Consider the following 15904-nt stretch of genomic DNA (forward strand, 5'->3'; position numbering starts at 1 on the left):
GGCCCGTCTGCGCATGCGCGCCATCCCGAAAGACGTGACCTCGGAAGTACTCAGTACGCGCATGCGCACTTCTCATAATACCGGCCCCAGACAGAAAGTCGCGCTGCGCATGCGCGAACGCAACATACGCATGACGTCATGATGTGTCATCGCTGTTGCTCCGCCCATTTAAAAGGACAATGTCCTGCACAAGGAAAAAGGTGCAGAAAATGCTCCAAAATGAACCATTATGCCTCCCAATGTCAGTTCACAGCCAAATATTACTCCACAATACAAAGGCATGGAAACTTTAAAGTACGCACAGTTGATGTAATGGACACTCCGGCATCTGAAGAAAATTTCTCCGACCACGAAGAATTCCACTCCTGGGAGAACATGTACGGCATTGGAATCATAAACGCCACTGCGGATCCACAGGAGCTGACAACAAAGCCTCGACACGTGCATGCCATCGACTCCACAAGCGAATGGAGTGCTACGGTGCAATTCAATGACTTCCCCATCACGTTCAAGCTGGACACGGGAGCGTCCGCAAACTTGATGACGAGCAAAGATCTCGCATCCGTCCCAGGGACGCACGAGATGTTACCTGCCGCATGCAAGTTAACTGATTACAATGGAAACCAGATCACCTCAAAGGGATCCTGCCACCTACAAGTTGCCAACAAGACAGTCACAACAGGACTACGATTTGAAATTGTAGGCGACAAAAGAACCTCACTGCTAGGTGCTCAAGCCTCCAAGGATTTGCGGCTAATTCAAAGGATCTTCATGCACGCGGCTGACTCATCACACATTGCTGATGACATACAGCTGCTACTCAGCGAGTACCCCGACGTCTTCTCTGGCATGGGTACGCTACCCTACAAATACAAAATCCTGCTCAAAAAGGATGCCATACCGGTCGTTCATGCCCCACGGAGGGTGCTGGCTCCGTTGCGGGACAAGCTAAAAGCTGAACGCCAACGTCTCCAATCTCAAGGCATTATCTCACGAGTCACACAGCCGACTGACTGGGTCAGCTCGCTGGTGTGTGTTAAGAAGCCGTCTGGTGAACTCAGGATCTGTTTGGATCCCAAGGATTTGAACAAGAACATTCGCAGGGAACACTACCCTATCCCCAAGCGAGAGGAGATAACGAGCGAAATGGCACAAGCTCGTATATTTACCAGACTTGATGCCTCACAGGGCTTCTGGCAAATGCAGCTCGATGACTCCAGCCGCCTGCTGTGCACCTTCAACATGCTGTTTGGAAGGTACTGTTATAATCGGATGCCCTTCGGCATTATATCTGCATATAAATATTTCACAGAATAATGGAGCAGATGATAGAAGGCATTGAAGGCATCCGTGTCTATGTGGATGACATCATAATATGGTCAACGACAGAGGAAGACCACATTGCGAGGTTGAAGCAAGTCTTCCAAAGAATCCACCACTTTGGACTGAAGCTCAACCAGGCCAAGTGCACCTTTGCACAGTCCTCTCTGACCTTCCTGGGCGACACAATATCAGAGCACGGGGTGAAGCCGGACGCTGAGAAGATCGCCGCAATTCAGAGCATGCAGAGACCACATGACAAGAAAGCGGTGCTCAGGTTCCTGGGATTCATCAACTTCCTCGGCAAATTCATACCGAACCTAGCAACACGGACGATGGCGTTAAGGAAAGTGATAAGGAAGGACACAGAGTTTGCCTGGACCCAACAGCACCAAGGTGAATGGGATGATCTGAGACACCAATTGATGGCAGCTCCAACGCTGGCATTTTTTGACCTGGCAAAACCTACAAAGATCTCAACCGATGCCAGTCAACATGGAATTGGTGCGGTGCTACTGCAACAGAATGACCAGTCAGACTGGGTCCCAGTGGCTTACGCTTCACGAGCGATGACCGCCACAGAGTGCAGGTACGCACAGATAGAGAAGGAGTGCCTAGGGCTGATCACAGGCGTGACCAAATTCCACCACTATGTGTACGGTCGCCTCACATTTCTCGTGGAAACTGATCATAGGCCGCTGGTAAACATCGACAAAGATCTACATGATATGACACCGCCCCTACAACGCATGATGATGAAGTTGCGGAGGTACGCCTTCATGCTGGTCTACACCCCTGGCAAGGACCTTGTAATAGCTGACACATTATCACGAGTCATGGACGCTGACAACCCGCCACTGGCTTCCATCAATGATGTGGAAGCTCATGGACAGTGGTGCAAGGAGACACTCCCAGCAACGGACGAGAGGCTGCAGCAAATTCGTCAGGCGACACAGGAGGATGCCACCCTCCTTCAAGTCATGCAAAACCTTCAGCATGGCTGGCCAAAAGGGCGGTGCCCACAGTTCCAAAACGTCAGGATTGAACTGTCCGTGGTGGATGGCATAATACTGCGGAATGACAGAATCGTCATCCCAATGGCGCTCCGGGCGGACATGCTCCGCAGGATTCACGAGGAGCACCTTGGTGCCGAAAAGTGCAAAAGGAGAGCACGACAATCCGTTTACTGGCCAGGGATAAACGAGGACATAACGAACATGGTGCTCACCTGTGACACGTGTCAAAGACATCGACCGGCACAATGAAAGGAGCCACTGCAGCAGCATGAGGTGGCCACGTCACCGTGGGACAAAGTTGGCATTGACTTGTTCCACGGCATGGGCCGCAACTATGTTCTGCTCATCGACTAATACTCCAACTTTCCGGAAGTCCTGCAACTCCCGGATCTCACAGCGGCATCAGTCATCAAGGCCTGCAAAGAAACCTTCTCCAGGCATGGCATCCCACGGACGATCATGTCCGACAATGGTCCTTGCTTTGCCAGCTGGGAATGGATGGACTTCCCCAAGCACTACAACTTCAAGCATGTAACATCGAGTCCACACTTTCCGCAATCGAATGGCAGGGTGGAGAAAGGTGTCCACATTATTAAACAACTAATCAGCAAGGCTGCGGACTCAAAGTCCGACATACACTTGGCCCTCTTGTCATACCGTTCGTCACCTTTGAGCTCTGGACTATCACAGGCTCAAATGCTCTTCAACAGAGATGTGCGGACAACATTACCGGCACTACAATTCACCAATCCCGATCACTCGCCTGTCCTGGATAAGATGCGTCACCAACGTCAGGTGCAAAAGCAGCACTATGACCAGCAGGCAAAAGTACTGCATCCGTTGGCAATCAACGATACGGTGAGGTTGCGACACCCGGCTGGGGGCTGGTCTAACATGGCGACGGTTCTCCGCCAAATATCGCCACGATCCTACGTTGTGCAGTCTGACGATGGAACACTGTTTCGACGAAATCACCAAGACCTTCTAAAAGTTACACCTCGTCGATAAGTTTTTCCAACATTAGATCTGCGGGACTCTGTCATGTAACATCCTGGAACTCCAGCAGCAGGTGTCCAAATGGACAGAAAAGACTCTGGATCTCCATGCCCATTCAGGAGGTCTACCCGGATCAGATGTGCATCCAACCGTCTGAACTTATGAACATGGGCTAACAATATCATTGCTCTGCCTTGTCTTTGTATATAAACCTAACTGTGTTTGAATTTGTGTTTAGTTACAGCTCTGCAACTAAAAAAAAAAGTGAAAAAGGGGGATGTAGTGATCCTCGCCTGAGTATGTACAGAAGGGGCTGATGGGAAATGGAAGTACCACCAGGGGGCAGCACGGGGACATATAAGAGTGATGCCGAAGGCCCGTCCTCGCCCACTTTGGCTGGAGAGACGGTGGAGCAGGACAGGGACAGAAGTTGAGCTCAGGGCTGCGAGTGTGGTCAGGCCTAGTTGCAGAGCATAGAAAAGCAGTATCTTTACAAGTGCTATTCTGTAAGTAAAAATTAACAAAGTCATTTATTGTGGAGCACAATAAACCATCCTTCAACTGCTGAACAACTTCTAGCATTCATTTAAGAAACATAACACATAGCTCTGTTCTTCATCAAAAGCAACCTCCCATTTGTAGCCTCTTGCACCCTTTTTTGTCAAATCAATGCTGTTTTTCCCCACACCTGACTACCAAACCCTTCAGCTGCAACCTCTTCCTGCTGGTTGTCCTCCCTGGCTGCTGGCCAGGCTGTCAACCAGACCCATTGCTAGGCTGCGAAAAGGGGCAAAAACATGTTCAAGTTTTCGGCTTGCTGTGAGGTTCTTTACCTGTTTTCCCGTCGACTGCCCTCTCCCTGCTTCTCTTTAATATCACCACCATCATTTCAGATCAATATTTCATCAGAACTGGAAGATGCCCTCCATTCCAACCCTCTCCTTGTTGCGGGGTGTTGGTTACGGTTCAGTAGGTCTAAAGAGGTCTTTGGAGTCACACGTAGGTTAGCTGTAAGTCTTTATTGACTCTTAGGACTATTAACAAATGTGCAGTGAAGGGTAGTAGCTTGGAGTTGCCTCTATGCTTGGTGGTACACATGGTTCTGCCCAACACTGGACTGACTTTGGGTGTGGGTCATGTGCTCTCTTCCATCACTGTGTTGGCCATACTGTACTTAGTTCCACATTAACCCACTGGGCACACTTCGCTGGGCACCATCTTCTGCATAACTCATATCTACCTCCTGCATCTCAGCTATTACCCTCTGCTGCTTCAACCTCTCCTCTTTATCCACCCTAGCCTTAAACGTGATCACCTCACCACCGCTTTTAGAGCCTCCCAGACAACTGCCTTCAACACCTCATGAATTGGGTGCTCTAAAAGTACTTTTTCTTTAATTAAAAAAATCCAAAAGCCATCACTGTCAGTCCAGGATAGAAATTCTGAACAGACAATTCTAGTTTCTCTTGAACTTTTTCCTGGTCCCACACACTCTCCCTTCTCCCTGGGCTGAAATCCAAACCCATCTCACTATCTGCGCCATTTCTTTCCTCCGCTCTCAGTTTTCTTCCTCCCTCTCCTCTGCCTGGGCCTCCAGCTGGTGTTTGTGAATCCTCCCCGCCCACCTGCCAGAGTTTCCTTCCTTCCCAAAGATCTGAGTCCTCATTGATGATTTGAGCCCAAACTGGAACCACGCTAAATTGCCTCTTAATTGGGAAATTTTTTTAAAATTCAGGTTCGCAGCTCCACAAGGTGTTTCGAACTCCTCCCACCCATCTCCTTAACAGGATGACGCATTTATTTGTCTGACTAAAAGAATGGTCTCTGATGGCCCAGCGGTTAGCACTGCTGCCTCACGCACTCAGGACCTGGGTTTGATCCCAGCCCCGTATCACTGTCCGTGTGGTGTTAGCACGTTCTCCCGTGTCTGCGTGGGTCTCAGCTCCACAACCCAAAGATGTGCAGTGTAGGTGGTTTTGCCAAGCTAAATTACACTTTAATTGGAAAAAAATAATTGGTTACTCTGAATTTATTTTTTAAAATGATTGTCTCTTTCCTAATTGTCATAATTAAAGGGGTGGGTTTCCCAGGAGATGGCTGACGTTTCAGGGGACATTAAATTAATAATAGACAGAGACTTCCGGTGGCGGCTATGAAGGAGTAAGTCGCACATTTGGTGGCGCCCTCTCTAGTCCGACTTTTGGACCTTTTCCCCCAATTTTCTACCGGACACGAATTGTAAAACGGATGTTAGTGGCAATTGTTTGCTGAATTCCCACTTTGGTGCTTGGAGAGAAGGACTAAAAGTGCTCTTAAGGACAGAAACAATAAGACAGAAAAGGCTTGGGCTGCAGCTGCAACAGGAGACAGCATGGCAGAGGTTCGGACCTCTGCATTGCCGACCCAGCAGTCTATGGAGCAGCTGATGCAAGTCATTCAGGAAGGCTTTGCTACGCAGAAATGAGACTGCTTGGACCCGATAAGAAAGAGAAGAAAGAAAATTGCTTATTGTCACAAGTAGGTTTCAAATGAAATGAAAATCACTTATTGTCACGAGTAAGCTTCAAATGAAGTTACTGTGAAAAGCCCCTATATGTTTAGAATAATCTTTATCATTGTCACAAGTAGGCTTACATTAACACTGCAATGAAGTTACTCTGAAAATCCCCTGGTCACCACACTCCGGCACCTATTCGGGTACACAGAGGGAGAATTCAGAATGTCCAATTCACCGAACGAGCAAGTCTTTTGGGACTTGTGGGAGGAAGCCCATACAAACACTGAGAGAACATGTAGACTCTGCGCAGACAGTGTCCCAAGTGGGAATTGAACTCCGGCACCCTGTTGCTGTGAGGCAACAGTGCTAGCCACTGTGCTACCGTAAACAGTTCAGCTCAATGTTCTCAGATTAAAGAAGCTGAAGCACCCAACGTGGGTCTTGAACCCACGGCCCTGGGATTAAGAGTCCCATGCTCTACCGACTGAGCTAGCCAGGCTGCTTTTCTTAATTTCATTTTGGTCTCCCTTCAGTCTTTTCTGTTCCAAAGAAAACAGCCCCAGTTTATCCAAACTTTCCCCAGAGCAAACATTGACAATTTCTGGCTGATGTTGTTAAATCCACTCTGTGCTCTCTCTGGTGCAATCTTCCTGTGCACAGGAATCTAGCTCTGGTCTAACTAGTCCTGTCCTGCCATTTATCATGTAATCCTTTGCCTTGTTTTCCCTCTAGCTTTCTTCCTCATTCCTCAAGTGTTAAATCATTTTTGTGTCACAGGTAAACCTCTTCCTCATAGAACATAGAACGATACAGCGCAGTACAGGCCCTTCGGCCCTCGATGTTGCACCGACATGGGCAGTCAAAAACTAACGGCCATCTAACCTACACTATGCCATTATCATCCATATGCTTATCCAATAAACTTTTAAATGCCCTCAATGTTGGCGAGTTCACTACTGTTGCAGGTAGGGCATTCCACGGCCTCACCACTGTTTGCATAAAAAAACCTACCTCTGACCTCTGTCCTATATCTATTACCCCTCAATTTAAGGCTATGTCCCCTCGTGCTAGCCACCTCCATCCACGGGAGAAGGCTCTCACTGTCCACCCTATCTAACCCTCTGATCATTTTGTATGCCTCTATTAAGTCACCTCTTAACCTTCTCTCTAACGAAAACAACCTCAAGTCCATCAGCCTTTCCTCATAAGATTTTCCCTCCATACCAGGCAACATCCTGGTAAATCTCCTCTGCACCCGTTCCAAAGCTTCCATGTCCTTCCTATAATGAGGCGACCAGAGCTGTACGCAATACTCCAAATGCGGCCGTACCAGAGTTTTGTACAACTGCAACATGACCTCATGGCTCCGGAACTCTCACTGTGGCTGCGCTCAGCCAGGAGTAGCACCGCGCATGCTCCGAACAGAGAGGCGACTTCCGGGAGCGGGGCATTGTGACGCCTGCGCGTTCTGGCTCATGTGACGAAGATAGGGCATATTCATCCGTGCCCGCATTCTTGGATGCCGTATCCGCCATTATTCCATTACGTTCCTCAATGTGATAACTTGGTTCCGGCACTTCTGATACAGTTCGGTGTGTTTGTACCGAATGTGGCGGCTGCATCGGTGTTTTTCTCTCTGATCGGCCCCTGTTAGCGGCTGTCATCTGTTTAGGGGGTGATATGCCGCAGAGCGCATGCGCAGCCGCCATCTTTCTCAGCTGAATGTGCAGCAGGACGCATGCGCGGCCGTCCTGGACCCGGAAGCCGGAAGAGAGAACCTTGTGAATTTCTCTCCTGGACTGAGAGTGAAATTCCTTTGGAAACTCTTTTAGAAAGAGGAGGATTTACTGACGGGAACTTTAAACCAAACATCACATCATCCTCTTACTGAGTTACTCGATTCATCAGCCCCTGAATATCATTGGGAGGTAAAGTGGTTTGGCTGTTCTGTCTGAGCACAAAGATTTCAGATATCAGAGTGACTGGGAAACTTTTAATGACCATTCCAGGTTAAACTTGAGACTAATTACACCGATCACATTGGGGAAGTTAAATAATTTGTTGTTGCACTCTTATGTATGCAGGTAAATTTGAAAATTAGCATACTTGGCAGCTAAACTGGGCAAACTGCTGAACTTGTCAGTAGTGAGAGTTACTGTCCGGCTGTTTTATTAAAGTTTGTTGTTCCTGTTGCATTTCATTCAGCTCATCGTGGCTGCAAAGTAGGTATTCAGCGTAATCTCAATTTCCAGATTGTGAGGGCAGCACATAACATTGTGGATAGCACAATCGCTTCACAGCTCCAGAGTCCCAAGTTCGATTCCGGCTTGGGTCACTGTCTGTGTGGAGTCTGCACATCCTCCCCATGTGTGCGTGGGTTTCCTCCGGGTGCTCCGGTTTCCTCCCACAGTCCAAAGATGTGCAGATTCGGTCGATTGGCCATGATAAATTGCCCTTCGTGTCCAAAATTGCCCTTATTGTTGGGTGGGGTTACTGGGTTATGGGGAGAGGGTGGAGGTGATGACCTTGGGTAGGGTGCTCTTTCCAAGAGCCGGTGCAGACTCGATGGGCCGAATGGCCTCCTTCTGCACTGTACATTCTATGATTCTATGATTCTATGTTGCAGGGTGTTGGTTACGGTTCAGTAGGTCTAAAGAGGTCTTTGGAGTCACACGTAGGTTAGCTATAAGTCTTTATTGACTCTTAGGACTATTAACAAATGTGCAGTAAAGGGTAGTAGCTTGGAGTTGTCTCTATGCTTGGTGGTACACATGGTTCTGCCCAACACTGGACTGACTTTGGGTGTGGGTCATGTGCTCTCTTACATCACTGTGTTGGCCATACTGTACTTAGTTCCACATTAACCCACTGGGCACACTTTTTGCAAAAAATGGCAAAGTGTCAGGTTCCGACTGAAAACCGGAATGTTTCTGCCCAGAGACACTGGCAGGTTTCTCATCGAGAGCGTCCCCCACTTTGCCTCTTTTTAGAAGGGGTGGGCTTTTGCCCCATCTTTGTGAGGGGTGGGACCGAAGGATGCAAGTCGGCTCCACAGAGATAGGAACGACGCTTATTTTGAATCCTAGTTAAAGACCCCCTCCTTCCCCATTATCGCTAGCATGGGGCCAGGCCCCCTCCCTCCTCAAATTACCAGCATTGTGTCTTCGGGGCATCAGCTCCTCCACAGCCCCCCCCTTAATCTCCAGTCTTTGGAACATTGGCAATGCCTCCCCCCACATTCTGCACCCCAACATGAAACAAACCCCCACCATGGGCTCTCCTACAGGGCCATCTGCTTCAGGGCCCCACCCACTTCAGGCCCCACCCCCTTCAGGCCCCACCACGAGCAATGCCAGGGTGCCAAGAGGCAGTGCCAAGGTGCCAGGGGCCAATGCCCTGCCACGCCCCTGACCAACCGGCGATGACACTGGCCTCCGCACCCCCAGTGTGGTCATCACATCTGGGTTTCCGTTTTGGAGACCAGTAATGATTCCCACTGTCATGACATTAGGCCAACGGGCAGGAACATCTGATATTCCCGGAAGATTTGGCGTTCAGCTTATGCTGAATGTTAAAATGTATTTAAATGAATGCTAATCAGGTCCACACCTTCCTTGAGCATGAACTGAGATCTCCCTGTCGCAAATTCCATTATGTCCCTCTTGTGAGCGTCTTTTAAATCCTCCACTGGAGACGTCATTGTAACCTCCTAGGTGGTTGGTTGGCTTGAGCGTCGGAGGTTGTCCGACACCTATAAGGAGAATGGACAAACCTGCTCCACAGTTCAGAGCTGAAGTCCCAGTCAGGAAACTCTCTTTATTTGAACATTCTGGATGTTAGCAACAGTGGGGGGTCTTGACATCTTCTGCGATTTGAGGAGATCCAAGGCTCAAGAGAGAGAATGGCTGATTATGGATGATATACATCAGCTCAAAGATTTGTTTCGCATCACACCTTAGTGGTTTCAGAATCATGGCTATGTTGGAAGTCGGATTCCTCCAGGCCCATGTAGAGTGGTGTGTCTGTTATTTGAAGCAAGAGGTCTTTAAGCCGCAGTTCATTGTCCAACAGGACTGTTACACTGGCTCCTGCGTCTAACATAATTTTTTTAAACGCCCATTGACTGAAACGTCCATAATCGAAAATGAGAAACCAAGATCTTTGACCTCACACAGTCTCGATCTTGTGGATGATCTTTGGGCCTTCTGTGCCTTTCAGAATTTTGTTGCCGTACACAATGTCCTGTCGCGTTGCACTGAAAACACTGGCTGAAATAACAGGACGTGATCTGCCTGTGGGAGTGCTTTGCTCCACAGCACTGGCATGACTGCTCTTCTGGCTGGTATTGGTATTGATTTCTCTGACCTGTAATGTCCCTCGGCCTTTGTTGCTTAACTAGCTGAGCTGGAGGTTGGCCACAGCCACACGGTTTATTTTCTCCCCTTAGGATGGTACTGTGCTGCTCACAGAATATTGACTGCTTAGTTATCAGGATTGCCTTTTCCAGGGTTAGATCTTCCTTTGCTTGCATGAAGTCAGAGTGTGCCTGTGTATTGTCTGCTACTCCTATCACTATTCTGTCTCTGATGAAATCAGATTTTAAGCCACCGTGTTTGCAAACTTCTGCCCTCTTTTGCAGATCATAAACGTGTTAATTGATAGGTTCTCCCAGCTGCTAGACCTGCCTGTTAAATTTACGATTTTTGAGTTTTACTTTGCTTCTCAGCTTAAAATAAATGTTGAATTATTTCAGTACTTCTTCAAAGTTAGCAGATGATTCACTGTTTCTCTGTTTGGCAATAATGTTATCCATTGGGGGCGGCACGATAGCACAGTGCTGAGCATAGTTGCTTCACAGCTCCAGGGTCCCAGGTTCGATTCCCGGCTTGGATCACAGTCTGCACGTTCTCCCCGTGTCTGCGTGGGTTTCCTCTGGGTGCTCCGGTTTCCTCCCACTGTCCAAAGATGTGCAGGTTTGCTGGATTGGTCATGATAAATTACCTTTAGTGTCCAAAAAAAGGTTAAGTTGTGTTACAGGGATGGAGTGGAGGTGCGGGCTTGGGTGGGGTGCTCTTTCCAAGGGTCGGTGCAGATTCGATGGGCAGAATAGTCTCCTCCTGCACCGTAAATTCTACGATTCTATAATAATGGGGCCTGATGAACCTGCTCTGCTTCAGACTTTGGCCGGGATTCTCCCCTACCCGGCGGGGTGGGGGGTCCCGGCCTGTTGGAGTGGTGTGAACCACTCCGGCGTCGGGCTGCCCCAAAGGTGCGGAAATCTCAGCACCTTTAGGGGCCAAGCCCTCACATTGAGGGGTTAGGCCCGCGCCGGAGTGGTTACCGCTCCGCCGGCTGGCGTGAACAGCTTTTGGCGCCATGCCAGCCGGGCCGAAAGGACTTCGCCGGCTGGCGTAAGTTCACGCATGCACCGGAGCGTCAGTGGCTGCTGACGTCATCCGCCCGGCGCATGCGCAGGGGAGGGGTTATCTTCCGCGGAAGAAAAAGAGTGCCCACACGGCACAGGCCCGCCCACCGATTGGTGGGCCCCGATCGCAGGCCAGGCCACCGTGCGGGGGCACCCCCCGGGGTCAGATCGCCCCGCGCCCCCCCCCCCCCCCCCCCCAGGACCTCAGCGCCCACCCGCGCCGCCAATCCCACCGGTCAGAGAGGTGGTTTAATCCACGCCGGTGGGAGAGGCTTGTCAGCGGCGGGACTTCGGCCCATCGCGGGCCAGAGAATCGCCGCGGGGGGCCCGCCGACCGCCGCGGCGCAATTCCCACCTCCCGCCGAATCTCGGGTGGTGGAGAATTCGGGACACAGCGGGGGCGGGATTGACGCCGGCCTCGGGCGATTCTCCGACCCGGTGTGGGGGGTCGGAGTATCCCGCACTTTGTGTCTGAACCTTAAGGCATGCTGCATCTTAGGAATCGTTTCCTCCAAAATCCACAATTATGTGATTGATCTGAGCCTTGGATTAGTCTGAATTGATCTGGAAGTGTGGAATTCTGTTCCATGGTTACATTTTTAAAAGTGGAGGCTCTGCTTAAAGAACTTTCTGAATTTCAAAATGGCGATACCGTTCACTGGGTGACAAAGGGATTTCTCACACATGCCATTTCTGGTGAGCTCCGTTACACTGGTGATCGTGCTCTACTTGAAAAAAAAAATCAACAATGGCTGTGTGGACTGACTGCCTGCAGAGTTCTCTTACTCAGCATTTTATTTTAAAGTTGCAAATTTGTCGAATCGCTTTTGCTTGAGTTTAGAAGTCGCGATTTTCCCGTTTTAGAGCATGACTCAGCGATTAGACTTTTGCAATAGGTTTTTTTCAAGCTGCACCTCTGACTCTGAATTATTCAAACTTTCCTCAGGACTTGCTGTAGCCTGGCGTACCAGACAGTTTAGATCTTCCCTGCAAGGTCTGCTGACTCTGCACCTTTGGATCAGAAGCTGGACTTCCAGAGGAGGTTTAATTGCTGCCATAAGGAATTTTACATTTCTGCCTCCAGCTTCCAGGTTTTTCTTTGGAAATTGTTACTGGTGATTTTTCCTCTATGGCTCTGCTTTTGGGGCTTCTTATCAGGCCAGGATGCTTTGCATTAATTTTCTCAGTCTTCCAGCATTTTCATTTTGCTCCGCTATGTCTTCATAAGCTGCCACAATTAAAAGATGTTGATCACACTTTTGTAGGTCTGAAAAAGTCTTTGGAGTCATACATAGTTAACTGTAAGGCTTTATTAACTCTTTTAACTATTTAAAAATATACAGTAAAGGGTACAAGCTAGGAGCTGTCTCCATGCTTGCTGGTATACACGTCTCTGTGCGTCACAAGACTGACCCTGGCTATGTGTTATATGCTCTCCTGTGTGGGCGGTACTATACTCAGTCCCACATTAACCCTATCTGTGTCAGACCCTTATACTACATTCCTGCCCATCATAGGTGGGGTAATATCAAATCCATTAACTCTGTTTCTCACTTCACACACACAGCCTGACCAAGTATTTCCAACATTTTTTGCTTTTGTTTTAAAGTGCATTGGATCTGACATTCAAGGGCGTGGTAAGGTCTCCTAAAGCATCAAGTAGCAAAGATTAGGGGATTCTTCGAACTGTGCGGCGCACTTCCCACCGGCAGTGGGATTTTCCGTCCCAGCAGCCGGCCAATGGGATTTCCCACTGTGTGCACCCCCAAGCCGTCAGGAAATCCGCGGGCGTGAATGCGCTGCCAGCGAAACAGAGGACCCCACTGACGGAGAATCCAGCCCTGGCATTTAAATTTGCCTGGTCAGGCTGAGCACAACTGTGCCACCCAAACCTTCAAAGTTCTGGCCCCGTTATCTATAGAACATAGAACATACAATGCAGAAGGAGACCACTCGGCCCATCAAGTCCGCACCGACCCACTCAAGCCCTCACCTCCACCCTATCCCCACAACCCAACAACCCCCCCCTCCTCCCCCCCCCCAACCCTTTTGGATACTGAGGGCAATTTATCATGGCCAATCCACCTAACCTGCACGTCTTTGGACTGTAGGAGGAAACTGGCGCAGTCGGAGGAAACCCACGCAGGCACGGGGAGAACGTGCAGACTCCGCACAGACAGTGACCCAGCGGGGAATCGAACCTGGGACCCCGGCGCTGTGACGCCACAGTGCTATCCACTTGTGCTGCCCGTGCTGCCCTGACGGGTTTTGACAGCAGCTGTGTTAGTCAAAAGGAGTATTAAAAAAACAAATATTCTGACAACCAACCTTTTGGAATCTGTACTTGCCTCAAACTGATAAACTGATTGTAGTCACGGACAGTCGCCGAATAAGTGAACAGTGGAAAAATTCAGCTTGTTTTGAATGTATGAACATTTCAGACAGTGACTGGGTGGCAAATAAAATCTATGCTTTGGTAAAAAGCACTTGGATTTTTTTTTTTATACACAAAATTGATATTTTAGAAATCAGTCAACTGCAGAGCTCCCCTGGGTGTCAAAGCTGTTATTCTGACAACAGAATTTGTAATGATCTTTTAAAATGACACCTACCGCCTTCGCCCCTGTCCCCTTCCCGCAGCTTTGTATGACACCTTTACCCCCAGGCTTCTCACAACATAAAACAAATTTTAATAGACTAAGGGCTGGTGTTCCTGATGAGAGTCCCACCCACCAGTCAGGGAACCAGGAGATCAGTATCGCTTCGGTGGGAGGAGACCTCACAAAATAAAATGTCTGCCAGACCCTTCAGTGGCCAGTGCCAGGCTTTCCCCGGGATTCGGACACCGGCAGCTCAAATCCTGGCCCCCAGAAGCTGCTTGCTGATCAGAGGCTGGGAGTTCTCCATTACCCATTAACACCACTGGGAGTGGCGACTGCTGCTGAGAAATCACGCTCCGGAAACCTCCATGAGGGACCCAAACTACAGGTGAGTGGAGATATGAGGCTGGGGGGAGGTGTTGTCGAATGAAAGGCCAGAGGTCTAGCTTTCAGTGAGCAACCCCCCCTGTTGCCCAATGCCCAGCCCTTCCCTTCGACATGAAGCGCTTATAGTAGAGGGAGGCCACTGGCAAACCTGACAGGGCCTGCTGGGTGCCCTCAGGAGGCACGGGAAACCCATCTGAGCGAGGGAGAATCCCTGAGCTGCCACCCCCAAATCCCCGTGGGCTCAGGGATAATGACCTTTAAGTGGCAGGTTCTCCACATCAACCCATTACCGACACTGTCCTGAGCTAACAACAGCTGACCAGTTGAGATTCAGATTCAGCGATTTAAAAAAAAACTCTTTCAAGGTTCCTTGCAGGCCAGGGAGATCAGAAGTGCTCCGTCTAGCACTTCAAGGATACATTTGGCCTCCCCTGCCGCTTGCCACTTCCCTTCCCCCAATTTTGAACTTTATTGAAGCCCCTTGCTATAGGGACCATTTGATTGCATCCGTAGTGGTGGCTTAACCCCCATGAACATATCCGCTACTGGAGTTGATGTAATTCCTGCTAATTTCAGGTGCGAGCCAGCAATGGAGAAGGTAATAGGGTCTGAGAATTAAAATCTCCCAGGCCTCACAAAGGCCTTTCCTGAGGGCACTGCAATCAGTGCATAGTGAGGCTGGGACAGAGATGTGGCGACTTATGAAGGGAGGCCTCAACTTTCCTTATAGTACCTAGATAAGTATCCCTGGGTGCAATTTAACTATTTGGGAACAAAGTCCCATAGCGAGCACGTTTAGCTGCATGTTTCCCGGCATTCGCAGCGCCAAGAAACACAACGCTATCAACAGCCTCTTTTAGATAGGGGGCCTCAGCGGGGAATGTGCAGCTGAGGCCACACATAGGCCTGTTTTCAACACTGAGGAGCTCTGCTCGCTGGAACTCCTCAGTGCAGCGAGTGACCAGGACACCACCAATCTCGGGAGCTGCCGATGTGACCCCGAACCCCCCCCCCCCGCCCCCACCGGCAAGCCCAGACTCACTATGAGGGGTCCCTAGGCACCCCCTGGGGCTCCCCCAACACCCATACAGGGCACCACCTTCGCAGTGCCAACCTGGTACCGTGGAAGTGCTCCTGCCAGCTGGCAGTGCCACTTGGGCACCTTGGTAGCGCCAATCTGACAACCAGGCTGGCACTGCAATGCCAAGGTACCATCCTGCCCAAAGGGCATGCACCTGGGGGCCTCTGATGCACTGGGAGGCCCCAACGAGTGCTGTTCCATCTGGTCCCCGTTTGTGGAGACCAGTACTGAATGGCGCTCATCCAAGGTCTCCGAGGCAAAGGGAATGAATCCCCACGCCTTGGTTACCTCAGGGAACTGCATAATAGAGTGAGGTTGGATGTCTGGCTCTAATATGCAGATTTGCCAAAAAGTGACTGTGGTGAATGTAATTCACACTGTATTGTATTGTATGGTATTGTGTCCTTGTGGGCTCTGTCTGTGAGCCGTTGCACGGCTCTTCCCATAGGGGGAGATGAGGAGCTTGTACAGGGCTCCACCCTTGGCTCCACCCATGGCCCCTCCCACTACCGGAAGTATAAAGTGCTGCAGCCGTGTGAGCCTGCCCTCAGTTCTTCTGGTCGCAGGCAGGCTCAGTTGTAA

The 15904-nt window shown here is 49.8% G+C and overlaps 1 protein-coding gene and 1 non-coding gene across 4 annotated transcripts in view; both read right to left on the reverse strand.

Moving 5' to 3' along the window:
• slc7a11 (solute carrier family 7 member 11) overlaps positions 1 to 15904 on the reverse strand; it is a 242286-nt gene that overhangs the window by 98786 nt on the left and 127596 nt on the right. The gene's annotated exons all lie outside the window — the stretch shown is intronic.
• On the reverse strand, positions 6256 to 6328 carry trnak-cuu. The gene has a single exon. It is a non-coding gene; the product is annotated as a tRNA-Lys (tRNA).

Source organism: Scyliorhinus canicula, chromosome 3, assembly GCF_902713615.1.
Source record: "Scyliorhinus canicula chromosome 3, sScyCan1.1, whole genome shotgun sequence".
Lineage (NCBI taxonomy): Eukaryota > Metazoa > Chordata > Chondrichthyes > Carcharhiniformes > Scyliorhinidae > Scyliorhinus > Scyliorhinus canicula.